General features: G+C 40.2%; 1 long non-coding RNA gene across 1 annotated transcript in view; it reads right to left on the bottom strand.

Annotated features, from left to right (window-relative positions):
* Positions 1 to 1,568: 1,568 nt before the first annotated feature.
* The window catches only part of LOC125960307 (uncharacterized), a 58,099-nt gene continuing 45,255 nt past the window's right edge, over positions 1,569 to 14,412 (bottom strand). Inside the window, exons 2-4 of the long non-coding RNA XR_007469873.1 lie at positions 9,798 to 9,902; positions 3,881 to 4,006; positions 1,569 to 1,839 (exon numbers count right to left, since the gene is read on the bottom strand). This is a non-coding gene — a long non-coding RNA (uncharacterized LOC125960307). The remainder of the gene's footprint in view (positions 1,840 to 3,880; positions 4,007 to 9,797; positions 9,903 to 14,412) is intronic.

Here is a 14,412-nt window from a genome sequence, read left to right as displayed (position 1 = left end):
TTCCCCCCAGCTTCCCAACAGATTTTTGAGGCAGTTCTTTTCCTTTCCATTCTAGAGTTTCTTAAGATTGGATTGCTCCAAAGGGAACTGAGCGGCTATACTGGGTGCAATGGATGATGTGAACTTTATGGACTTTCCTGGAGTGAAGGGGAAGTAGATCTAGCGAAACTTGTACAGAATTTCAAAAATTATTTTCTTAGTTGTCACACATCATGCAGAATTGTCTGGCCTATACTACTGGATTATCCAGCCCTTTTGGAGAATATGTAAATTTGGATACTTTACCAAAAACTTCAGATGTTATTTGAGCTTGATATAAGTTGCCCTGAAAGAAATAATTTTTAAGGTTAGTTCTCTTGCTTATGGGACAAAGAAAGCAGCATATATTTTTGAAGGCTTTATCATTATTATAATGTTCATAGCAAGCACCATGAGGTCTTTCATTTAACTGTCTATTTAACTCGATATGTTAAAAACAAAACAACAGCCCAAACTGGAGTCACTTATGCTAAAAGCCCCACATCACCCATGTGGGATTTGGCTTAAAATTATAGTTTCAGCTTTCTCAGAAATATACTCTTAAGGCAATCAGGGTAATTGCCTGTATGATAGGGGCCTGCCATCCCATAAAGGAAAGAAACTTTGCAATAACCAACTACTGTTTTTTACCTAGTATAACTTCCTTGTTCCTGCTCCCTTCTCTCTCTAAAATTCTTTCATTTTGTACGGTTCCCCAGAGCTTTTCTCGAGCTGCTAGATTGGATGCTGCCCAATATATGAATCATTTAATACAGCCCATAATGTCTTTAAATTTTACTTGGTTGGATTTTTTTGGTTAACAGTTTGAAGGTGCTGATGGGATCCAACGAAGACTTCTGACAGCTTTGGTGACAACAAGAAACACAGCTGTTGGTACCCAAAATCTAGCCTCCGTTGCCTGAGAACTCAGTCTACTGATCCTGTGCCTGAATTGCCTTTCCCGATGGCCACGTCGGTAGCCTTACCAAAAACCCTCATATCTACCCTTGAACGAGGCCCTCCATATGGACTCCTCCTAGGGTTGATGGGAGTCTGAGAAATTCTCTGGTAAACTGCTAGCAATTATTCTTGTAAACAGCTAAGAGGAAACTAAAATGAAAATTAATGGAAAACCTTGGGACATTCTGGTAGATATCTGTGTTCCACTCCATAGTTCAAAGCCCACTCGCTCTGGAGCCTGCAGACGGGATCCTGGGAAAACTGGCAGAAGCCCGTGACGGGTGAGAATCCTTACCAGAGTCGGCGCTCCTGAATCTCGGTAGTATGCGGTCATGAGATGAAGGTAAATTTTCATGTCATCTCCCCTTTAACAAACCCAGCCCTATTTGTTATTGACACTTTCTCTCCCAGGGACAACTACTGCCATCTGATTTGTCTCATTTTGTGTCCTGAGGGGAACTGGTCTAAGTCTGCCTGTCTGTCTTTGGCTGTCTTTGGGAGTAGCTCTGGGTCTTGGGAGGGTAGTATCTTCTGCACCCTCTTATGGGGACACCTCTTGCATCCATGGAGTTGTTCAGTACTGCCAGGAATATTTACTATTTGTCCCAGCTGAAACCTGACAAGACATCTGAAATGATTTTTTTTTTTTTAAGTAGCTCTATGGTTAAAAGCATGATAGGAATTTTTTTTTAGGCCTTCTCCCCTAAACTAAAATGAACCTATGTATCCAGAGGGAAAGAAAAACATCCCAAATTTCCATCTTACTTGAAGATCTTATCCCTGACATAAAGCAGCAGGTTGGAGATAACGCAGTTGGATGGCTGGGTGAGGCTTTGAGGTCATTCAGGTTGCAACCCGAGTCTGTGAGGAATTAAAAACAACTGTGTTGGTTTTATAAAATGAGTCTTAACAAGACTCCATGCATCTCTAGAAGCAATTCAAAACCCACCTAACCTTTTTCACCAATCCACAAACCTCCCCTATTCATTTCAAGAGGCTTATAGATATAAAAGATCTGGACGTAGGGAACAAAAGTCCTTGGTGAAACTTGCAGTCTTTCTCTGTGCCTTTTGGGATGTAACTATTTTACCTAGACTTCTATAGGAACCAAGGTAATTCTTAAAGCAAAAAACCTAGTGATTTTAAAACTAGGCCCCTGAAAAACCTCTACCACAAATACTAGTGAGAGGTTTCAGTCATCTGAGCAGGTAACTTTATTACATATGTCAAAAACACAATCTAGATCCAACTGTTCTTTTATAAACTAGTTCTTTTATAAGCATTGTCATACTCACCTCCTGTCTAAAATTTTAAAACCAAAGGTATAAGATCTCTGTGCCTGGCTATAGGTCTATGTGTATATGTTACAGATGTGCGATTTTTATCTACTTCTAGATAGTATTGCCAAAATTAATTTGTAAAAAGCTTTATTTAACTGACTTAAAGACAAAGACTGTATAAATTAAATATACTTTCAGAAATACAAACTAATCAAATGTTTTTCAAGTTCCCATGACCTAGGATAATCTTCAGTAAGCAAAGTAAACAAAAGCTAGTTTGTTTGTTGGTTTAAAAAAAGCAGGTATTGGGCTTCCCTGGTGGCACAGTGGTTGAGAGTCTGCCTGCCGATGCAGGGGACACAGATTTGTGCCCCGGTCCAGGAAGACCCCACGTGCCGCGGAGCGGCTGGGCCCGGGAGCCATGGCCGCTGAGCCTGCGCGTCCGGAGCCTGTGCTCCGCAACGGGAGAGGCCACAGCAGTGAGGGGCCCGCGTACCGCAAAAAAAAAAAAAGCAGGTATTTTTTACAGTTATCAGCATTAAATATTAAATGAAGACTTTCATTCTACCTAGGTTTACTAAAAGTCAAATAATCTCATGTCATCTCACTATAGAACTTGTCAGCAAGAGAGGTAACTTAAGATGATAGTTAGTGGCTTAGTGTCTCATAGAAATTTTCAGGAGTAATCTAAACATAATTGTTAACAAGTAAATTAAATAGATGTAAGAAAGATAAAAGTTTATAAATAACTTTTCAACAATAATTATGCTTTATGATATATCTACTTAAAAATAATTTCCAAAATCTTTTTGGTAACTTGAAACGTTACAGTTACACTGAGATAAATTAAATGATAGATATTTACTGAATATCTTGATCATTTACAAATAAGATAAACTGAGCATAAGTTTATTTACTTTTGGATTCATTTTAGTGGAACTAAAGATATTTGGGTCTTTTAGTAAACTGGTTTTTTTTCTGTTACATTGAAAAATTTACTATGAGAAAGAATATACTTCTAGAAATTATGATATCAATAAATTTTCTGATCCAGAATGCTAGTATAACAGTTCACAATTGCTTTTCAGTTTTCACTAGGGATTAAGGATTCTAAGGGTTAAGAATTCTAATCAAGAGGGAGGAGACAAGATGGCAGAGTGGAAGGACTTGAGCTCACCTTCCCTCATGAAAACACCAGAATCACAACTAACTGCTGAACAACCCTCAACAAAAAAGACTAAAACCTACCAAAAAAGATCCCCTATATCCAAAGACAAAGAAGAAGCCACAACAAGAAGGTAGGAGGTACAGTTCCACTTTATAATCAAATTCCATACCCGCCAGGTGGGTGACCCACAAACTGGAAAACAATTATATCACAGTGGTTCTCTCACAGGAGTGAGAGTTCTGAGTCCCATGTCGGGCTCCCCAGCCTGAGGGTCTGGCATTGAGAGGAGGAGCCCCCAGAGCATTTGGCTTTGAAGGCCAGAGGGGCTTGAGTGGAGGAACGCCACAGGACTGGGGGAAATAGAGACTCCACTCTTGGAGGGTGCACACAGGTTTTCACGTGCACTGGGATCCAGTGCAAAGCAGGGACTACATGAGAGCCGGGCCAGACCTACCTGTGGGTCTTGGAGGGTCTCCTGGGGAGGCAGGGGTCAGCTGTGGCTCACTGTGGAGGCAAAGACACTGGTGGCACAGGCGCCACGATTGAGCTCTCCAGGAAGTTGCCATTTTGGCACAGAGACCTAGAAGAAACGAACAAATTCTTAGAAAGGTACAACCTTCCAAGACTGAACCAGGAAGAAATAGAAAATATGAACAGATCAATCACGAGTACTGAAATTGAAACTGTGATTTAAAAACTTAAAGTACAGGAGGCTTCACAGGCAAATTCTATCAAACATTTACAGAAGAGTTAACACCTATCCTTCTGAAATTAGTCCAAAAAACTGCAGAGGAAGGAACATTCCCAAGCTCATTCTATGAGGCCACCATGACCCTGATACCAAAACCAGACAAAGATACTACAAAAAAAGAAAACTACAGGCCAGTATCACTAATGAACATAGATGCAAAAATCCGCAACAAAATACTAGCAAACGGAATCCAACAACACATTAAAAGGATCATACACCATGATCAAGCGGGATTTATCCAGGGATGCAAGGATTTTTCAATATCTGCAAATCAATCAGTGTGATAATGCCACATCAACAAATTGAAGAATAAAAACCACATGGTCATCTCGATAGGTGCAGAAAAAGCTTTTGAGAAAATTCAACACCCATTTATGATAAAAACTCTCTAGCAAGTGGCCATAGAGGGAAGCTACCTCAACATAATAAAGGCCATATACGACAGACCCACAGCAAACATCATTCTCAATGGTGAAAAACTGAAAGCGTTTCCTCTAAAACCAGGGACAAGACAAGGTTGCCCACTCTCACCACTATTATTCAACATAGTTTTGGAAGTTTTAGCCACAGCAATCAGAGAAGAAGAAGAACTAGAAGGAATCCAAATCGGAAAAGCAGAAGCAAAACTGTCACTGTTTGCAGATGACATGATACTATACATAGAGTATCCTAAAGATGCCACCAGAAAACTACTAAAGTTAGGATACAAAATTAATACACAGAAACCTCTTGCATTTCTATCCACTCACAACGAAAGACATATTTGGAATGTAAGAAAAACGATACAAATGGACCAATTTACAAAACAGAAACAGACTCACAAAGGTAGAAAATCAACTTTGCTTACCACAGGGGAAAAGGTGGCGAGGGGAGGGATAAATTAGGAGTTTGGGATTAACATATATACACTACTCTATATAAAATAATCAACAAGGACCTACTGTATAGCACAGGGAACTCCACACAATACTGGGTAATAACCTATGGGAAAAGAGTCTGAAAAAGAATGGATCTATGTGTACCACTAAATCACTTTGCTGTATACCTGAAACTAACACAATATTGTAAAAATCAACTATACTCCAATATAAAATAAAAAGTAAATTTAAAAATAAAAAGACCTCAAAAATCAAATTATAGTTTACTGTGGAAAAAAACTACTTAGAAATAATAAGGGTGAAAGGAAACAACTGTGTATGTTAAGTGGGCAAGGGAAGTAAAATAAGTGGTGGCTGCAAAATGAGAAGATAACAAAAAGCACGGGACAAAGTCTGAATGGAGACAAAACAGTGTAGAAAGTTTGTGCAAAAGCCAGCCTGGGAAAGGAATTTTATGTGTGCTCAAGCTGGCTAAGATTGGGATCGATTTATTTTTTAAAAATGAGTTTTAATATCAAAAGCACATCAATACCAAATTAGAATTTGGTTTTCTGTTAAAAAGAAAAAGTTTTCTTAGACTTCTGACCCGCTTTCGATAACAGATTGTAAAACTTTCCTTACCTTTAAGGAATCTACCTGGACTTTGTATCTCACCCAGATTTACTGTGCTTTGTGTTGTCTTTCTCAGGTCTGTGATTACTTAAGAAAACTGGATCTTCTCAATATTACAACAGGTGAAGTTTAGTTCACAACTGTGTTCACAACTTCTATTGTCACTCTGGTTAAATATATAATGAAGTTGTTTTTGTTTTTTTTGCGGTACGCGGGCCTCTCACTGCCGTGGCCCCTCCCGTTGTGGAGCACAGGCTCCAGACGCACAGGCTCAGCAGCCATGGCTCATGGGCCCAGCCGCTCCGCAGCATGGGGGATCTTTCCAGACCGGGGCACGAACCCGTGTCTCCTGCATTGGCAGGTGGACTCTCAACCACTGCGCCACCAGGGGAGCCCATATACTGAAGTATTATTTCATAATGATCTGTAATCCTGTCTAATCAAATATTCAAACCTTTTGACATTCCCAAAATTTTAAACATGAGATAGGTATGATAATACAAAACCTACTAGTTTATAAAAGAACAGTTGGATCTAAATTATGTTTCTGAGAGATGGAATAAGTTAAGATTACCTACTCAGATGGCTTAAATTTTTCACTAGTATTTGCGGTAAAGCAAATTCTAAATTTTTGACTTCAAACTAATTTTGAGATTTCCCAGTGCACCCCTGGAAAATCTCAAAGGGTCTGTCTCTGGTAAAATATTAAAAAAATTAAGTTTATTTATTAAATTATATGGGAAGCATTATCAAATTAAACGATGCTAAATCTTCTTAGGTTTTATTTGTATGGATGCATAGTATTAATGAAAGTGTTCTAGAAATTGTACAAGATTCCTAGAAATCTGATATATCCTGATATAATACTGTCAGTCATAACTGAAGTTATCTTAAAATGTATACCACAGAAATAACCAAAGTTTCTTGTCATTTCTGTAACCATGAGCATTTTAAGTCTTTTGTTATTGACATGCAGTTACTGTTTTACTTTGATGCTTTTGCAAAACTGAAATTCATGGAACGGACCCTACTAAGTACTCCTGACCACTGACACCACTGTCACATTACAAGGTGTTAAACCTTAGATGCATATTGAACAACTGATGAAGGCTCCACCTGACATCTGATTCTGTGCAAAGTCTGGAGACCTCAAAATCAAATAACTGACAGGGAAGAGAAATAGCTAACACAGAGGAAGACTGCTTCCTCCCAAGACTGTGGCTCACGAATATTTCTTTTCATTCCTCCTCCTTTCTCTGACCGTTCTTTTCCTAATGCTTACACTAGGAAGGTTTCATGATTATTTTGTTTACCTTTTGCCTTGCTCTGATCTGGAAAGATAATTTCATTGTTCATATATCTCAGGCCATTGCGAAGGTGGGTAAACCAACCTCCAGACGACTGCTGGATTTGCCACAATGCCGGTGACGGTAGTCTTGCCCGTCACAAAGTTCTCCTTGATTGCCAGTGCCTCAGTTTCCCTGAAATAAACAGCCTCCTCTCTTTTGTATCAGACTCCCTGACTCTGGACATCCATCTCCCTGTCTCTGCTTAGCAGCCCCAAACCCTGGGAACCTTGTGTCTAGGCTTTCTACAAACCTCCCGTGTGGTCTATAGAACCTCAAACTGTACTGGCCTCCATGGCTGTCATCTTTCCAGTCCTGAGCCACAGACTCGAATGCAAAGTACCAGGAGGCATTCATAATTCACACTTTGCTTCCTTTGGCAGATCCCTATTCCCCTGTCTAGGAGTAAGAGAAAATAAGGCTGTGATCAGGAATCTCTCCGTAACTCTTGGGGATACTGCAGAATCTACTGCTAAAGCAAAATCCCTAGCAAAATCCCACAGCAAAATCTGTGGCCAAAGTTGTTCTTAATAATAAGATAACCTTTGATTATCTTTTTCAGCTGAGTCAGGAGGTGTTTGTGCCATGGCCATCCACCACTTGCTGCTCTTGCATTGACACCTCTAGGGAAGATGACACTCAGCTACAATACGATCACTGAATAAGCCAGTTGGCTTGAAAAAGTGACTCCTTCATTCGGGCCTTTCTTTGACATATTTGATTCCGAGTGGTTTGGGTCTTGGGGACCCATACCTGAAGTACAGTCCAAACATTGGGAATTATCCTGCTTAGAATGATCAAAGCAGTCTCCCTGGTGCACTGTATTCTCTCAAAAGCTTTAAATGCATGCTCACAGCTGATAATCACCAAATAAATAATCACCATAAGACCAGAACTTCAGAAAAGGAATGAGAATGACTAACTTAAAGACTGTGAACCTGACCCTGTGACCTGTGAATGCCACTCAGAGACTCAGCAAAAAGCTGTGAGAACTCCAGAGCAGCAGCTGGTCATGGTGCTGGTGCCTTAAATTTTGATCACATCTCTCAGTTAATCTGAGAGTCTGGTCAACAGTGCGCAGCAGGGTGGGGGTTGAGGGGGAGGATTGTTACAAACAGCAGAACCAAAATGGAGTCACTGACGCTAAGCCCCATGTCACCACACTGAGACAATCACAGCTCTGGCTTTCTCAGAAATAAATCTTAAACCAGTGCCTCAAAAATCTCCTGATTGGCACTAGTAGGTAATCTGCTGGATAGACCCCCTGCCATCCCCTAAAGGACGGTAACCTTGCAATAACCAACCTGATATTCTGCCTAGTATAACTGCCTCCTTCCTGTTTCCCCTGCCTGTAAAAATTTTTCATTTAGCACAGCTCCTCAGAGCTCCTTTTCATCTGTTAGACTGGATGCTGTTTGATCATGAATCATTAAAGCCAGTAAGATTTAAAACCTTACTCAGTTTTGGCTTTTTAACATTAAGAATCCATGATGGAGGAAGTACTACTCAGTAATAAGGGGTCATGTTAGGCACAAAGAATTTAAGTAAAAGTATTTTTAAAATAGACATATGGCTGCAGAAAATAATCCTGTCCCTTCTAAATCATTGTGACTTGGAGAAACATCCAAAGGATACTCCAAAAGAAAGAACTTCTCATTATGATGGGTAAAAGTAATAAAGAATATTAAATTTTACTTGGGATTCTCTACTTTCAAAAGTAGGGACTGGCATACTTTAAAAGTTTCTATCAAACAGGTCACTTTTAAAGTTAGAGCTTAAAGACAAACTATTTTTAAAGTTCACTCATTTTCTAAATAAATGACATTACACATTATATAAAGATATACACACTAGTACAATGAGAAATTTACCATCCTCAGGAAAGTTAAGAGGTTTAGGTACATTAGCTCCTTGGAAACAGACTATTCAACTTCCATAATTAAAAAGAAATCCAACTCTGAGGTCTATTTATTATAGAAAAATTGATTCATAACTATAAGTGAAATTTGTGTTTCATTAAACAGCTTTTCCAAAGAATTGACTACTGTTCTAATGGCCTTGTTTACTTAAACAATTAAATTCGCATTTAATGAGAAAGAAAAGTTGTAGCCAATTAAAGACCAAAGTAATACAAACACTACATTTTCCAGCAATTAACTGATAACTTGCTTGCGATGGGCTATCTAACAATTAACCAGGGGAACATTTCTAGGAAATAGAAAGCGTTAATGCAAATGTGTTCTGGACTAATTTGTTTCAAATCCATTTACCATATTATCTAATCTGGCATAAGCAGAAAACCTCTAAGAAAGATTAATATTCAAAAACACCTCTAAAGCCTCCTGGTGTTGGGAGCCCTAATTGTTTTGGCAACATAAATTGTTAAAGGAAGGAATTTCTAAGGGCATCCATCACAGGCATCTGAATAAAAACAGGAGAATAAAGAGTTTTCCAGATGTTTCCCTGTATGTTATAGACTGGCAGCTCTCAACCCATGTGACTACTGACGTACTCAAGCTGACATTCCCACGGCAGTGGTCGGGGCCATGCGTGGTTACAGGTGTCTTATCTAAACACCATCTCTATCACCAAGAAAGCATCCTGCAAGGGACTTTGAGAGGCATCATGAAGCTTGACTCCTCCCTATTTCATGTTTAAAACGTCATTAATTTTTTTTTACCTTGACCTTTTAACACTTATTCATTCAAAATTGAATGTGGCCCACAGTGGCTCCCTGTGCTGAGTCATTACACAACTATTAAGAATTGTTAAAATAGAACTTACCTTTTCAACTCCTATGAGTGGGATCCAAGACGTTTACCTCTTCAGGTAACATGCTGAGTGCTCATCCAACTGTCTGGCTGTTCAATTAGTCAATGTGACATTCGACTATTTAGAAGGAGAAAAGAAACACTGGCATGGTGTAAATGAAATATCACATCAGGGTTTCCTAAGCTCAGCACTACTGACATTACGGACAGGATAACTCTTTCTTGTAGAGGGCTCTCTTATGCACGGCAGGATGTTTAGCAACATTCTTGGTTTCTACCCACTCGATGTCAGTAGCAGCCCCCAGGATGACACCTAAAATGTCTCCAGACATTGCCAAATGGCCCCTGGGGGGCACAATCACCCCCAGTTGAGAACTGCTGTCTAGACTGCCAACCAAGTATGCGCTGCTCACGTGCGCCTCGGGTGGCTGTGTTGGCAAAGCCCTGGGAACCAGTTATTCAGAGTGACATGGCATGTACTTATGATGATCAGTTCTGACCCTACTCAAGTTCTTTTTTGAAAGAAAAGGAAAATCTTCATACAGTTTGAAAACCAAAGGCAATGGGCCATGATAAAATCACCTACCGCAGTCACGTTTTCTCTCCTTTCCAGGGAGAGCCAAATGAGGTATTTGACAAAAGAAATTCATAGGTTGCTAAAAGTTTTCGGTTCATTTTTTAGAGGCAAATTGAATCTATTTTCCTGAACGGTGTGGCATTAATCACCAGGAAAATGTTCGTACACGCAGGAGCTATCCCTATCCTGGGCTTTTGAAATACAGCAATCTTAAGTGTTCTGCGGGAAAACAAGTCTTGTGTTGACCCATAGTTCATCTACTGATGATATCATCTTCATCTGCGCAGACAGTAGAGATAAATTACATGAGTTCTGTTAAGGCTTGAACACCACCCATCTATCCCAATAGAACAGTCACAAAAAAAGATAATTTTTCTCAGTATCACCACTACCTTCAGTCTGTGTGAAATTATTACCTCCATACACAGAAAAGCAATGGACCTCTAACTATTTATTCCACTCAAGTTGTCAAACTGAAACAGAGTGAAAATGCCAATAATTTACAGCTAGGCCTTATTACACTTCTAGTATATCATAAATGGAAACCTAAACACATTATAGACAGCTTCCATCAATAAAAGAAATACAGCTGGCCAGGCTAGGGTGAACCAAAATCTGTGTGCACAAGCCCTCACCAAAAGGAATGCACATTTAAGTTTTCATTAAAGACACTTTTTCCATCACTTTTTATGCTCTTTTGACTTGACAATGTGGCTCTTTTATTTCTGCACCCCGAAGTGTCTAGCACTGGGCCTGGCACTGAGAAAGCATGAGACAAAAAATGTTATTTGAATAAATGGGTCAATAACAGCTAATTCTTTTTGTATCAGATAAGGTGGTAACATTATAATTACACAGCAATGTGACTCATACGTAGTGAAACAAGGAAAAAGAAGTACATCTGTCATTTCTTTGAGTCTAAAAATTGAGCAAAATAAATTGACGTTGATGAAAATAAGAATCTGTTTCATAGAATTTTGTAAGGTACACAGATGTTTTGGTAAGCAGAAATCCAGGTGAGATTGAAACTAGAAAACTGTTCGATGCACTGTGTTTTAAAAAATATACTTTAAAATATCATTTTATAAAAACAATTTAATGTAACACATAATTGTAGAATACTTGGAAAATATAAAAACAGGTATTATTTAATTCTTGTAATTCTCCTAATTGCATTTCCTAGATATAATAGAGTTAATTTATTGGTTCATTTTATGTAGAAATTGTTACAATTATTTCACCTAATCCAATAAATATATCTGATTCTTTAACAATACACTGCAAATGTCTTAAATAAACACATTCTTTTTTTCTTTTTCTTTTTTTTTTTTGCGGTACACGGGCCTCTCACTGTTGCGGCCTCTCCCGTTGGGGAGCCAGGCTCTGGACGCGCAGGCTCAGCGGCCATGGCTCAAGGGCTCAGCTGCTCCGCGGCATGTGGGATCTTCCCGGACCGGGGCACAAACCCGTGTCCCCTGCATCGGCAGGCGGACTCTCAACCACTGCTCCGCCAGGGAAGCCCAACACATTCTTTTTAAGGGTTGTGTAAGATTTCACTAGAAGGTGTACTGAGAATGATAATCATATACCTATTACTGGCTATTGAGAATATTTCCATATTTCTCAGGTAAGAAAATATAATTGCTAACTATTACCCATGTATTTTGTGTACCTTGCACTTGGAATTACTATCTGCGGCTGTGTCTATTTTTAAGCATCTTGTTATATCTCACCAACTGTTATGGGTTGAATTCTGTCGCCCTCAAATTCACACGTTGAAACTCTAACCCCCAGTATCTTGGGACGAGTCCTTATTGAGAAACAGGGTCATTGCTGATGTTTTATGTTAAGATGAGGTCATACTGGAGTAGGATGGGTCTTCATGCCTGTATGACTGGAACCTTATGAAAAGGGGAAATCTGGACACAGACACGCATGGAGGAGAGACAAGGTGAAGAGACGCGAGAACACGGCATCTACAAGGAGATGAGGGAGAGAGGCCTGGAACAGATCTTTCCTCCCAGCCTCAGAAGGAACCAGCCCTACTGACACCTTGCTTTTGTACTTGTGGCCTCCAGAACTGTGAGACAATAAACTATAGCAGTTTAATCCACTCAGTTCATGGAACTTTGTTACTGCAGCCCTATCAAACTAATACCCCAACCAACACTGCAGAAGATTTCTTAGTCAAAACTCCTTTCTCCCTAGCCAGTCCCACACCTTCACTAGCACTTAAAATAGTCTTGTTAAGAATTTTCTTTTTAGGCTTTTACTATGTTTCATTTCCAGGTCGGTTTTCCTCTATTTTCCTTCGTCCAGCCCAGTCTTTATAGTGGGCATTTTCTCAACTTACTATTCCAATGGTGTTGAAATAATTAAAAAACAATAATAACAGTAGCTAATATTGAATACTTTCTATGTTCAGGCTTCATGCTAAATTAAGCTCTTTATGTTAATGATCTCCTTAATTGCCATGATGATGAACTCAGGGAAATGAAGTGTCATCTCCATCCTTCTTTTGTTTTGGTCGGTCATATAAGTCACGTCCTGTGCATTTCAGACATTCAATATATGTTGACAGCTTTGCTACTCTGGCCTAAGTCTTTAAAAATGATTATGCCCTGATGCAGAGTTTTAACTAGCTAAACTCTAACTACAGTGGTCCTCAGAAAAGTAGATTAGAATTGGCATTGGGGTGGCATTTATTCCAGGCAGGAGGGAGGAGTGTTCAGATGGCTGCAAAGCCAGAGAGGATGCAAATGTTGCTAAGTGAGTGATGGCAAGTGGCAAGGATAATTACGCTGGAATCTGAGGGCAGAGCAAGAGACAGCTGTTGGGGTTTGGGGAGCAGAGAGCGGTGGAGGCCAGGGCAGTCGTGAGTGAGGTGGCTGGCTGGTGAGTGCAGTGAACAGGGCTGGACTCGGCAGACCAGGGCGGACCTGAGGGGTGGGCTGACTGGGCAGGGTCTGGGAACAGGGGGACTGGAGGAGTTTGTGGCAAGGCAAGGTGGGCTGCGTGTGGCAAGAAAAGACAAAGGGAAGTTAATGAGGGGAGGATGGGCCGACAGCAGTTCTGGATTTTTGTCACCTAGGTTGCAGCTGCTCGTTAATGCCGGGCTTGCTTTCGGGAGACAGCTTGTCAAAGCCTGATGTTAGCAAACGTCTCACATAAGCACCGTGCAAACACAACCAGGGTGGAGTTTAAGGGAGAAGGAAGTTTTTCTGTGTTTTGGTTTGCTGATAACAATCTATTTCTTACTATCAGTGAAGGGACTTGGATTTTACCCTTTGACTCTAATTGTGCTTTACTCTGAACTTTTTGAACTGTAAGGGACGGACCATCTAGGAACTGTGTGATCTCAGATTTACTGGGTGGGACGTCTGAAGAGGCCTACAGAACTCTGGTATTTTAAATAGAGTGAAGCTCTGAAGCAGGTGGGGACATGCATTTATTAATTCATGCCAACACCACCTTCTCCAACAGGAGTGTCTGACCTCAGTTAATGCTCTTTAAGATTCTGCACCCAATTCTGATGCAGAGGGTTTTCCCACACCACCAAGCAATTCTCGAACATCAGTTGAACATCCTACAAGTGTCCACCTGGAGACAGCATCAGATTCCAAAGGTTAAGGCCTCAGTCCCACAACGTTGCCTCCACTTCAGATGCCAATCACAAGTCCAAGTTGTCACCTGTGCTTCTGAATGACTGGCTATAAATCAGAGGTTCCGACCACCCCCTCCTTGGGGTCAGTTAATTTGCTAGAGCAGCTCACAGAACTCAGGGAACCAGTTTACTCACTAGACTACCAGTTTACTACAAAGGATGTTAAAGGATTCACGTCAATAGCCAGATGAAGAGAGAAATAGGGAGACGTTTCCAACAAAGGACCTTCTGTCCTCAAGGAGCTCGGAGCCTGGCACAGTGGCATGTGGAAGGGTTCTGGTTCACCAACCTGGAAGCTCCCCAGTCTCCCTCTTATGAGTTTTTTTGAGGAGGTTACATTACGTAAACCTGATTGATTAAATCATTGTCAACTGGTGACTGATTCAA

Source organism: Orcinus orca, chromosome 10 (assembly GCF_937001465.1).
Source record: "Orcinus orca chromosome 10, mOrcOrc1.1, whole genome shotgun sequence".
NCBI classification, from domain to species: domain Eukaryota; kingdom Metazoa; phylum Chordata; class Mammalia; order Artiodactyla; family Delphinidae; genus Orcinus; species Orcinus orca.
Note: the sequence above shows the minus strand (reverse complement) of the source record. Positions and strands in the feature narration are given on the sequence as shown.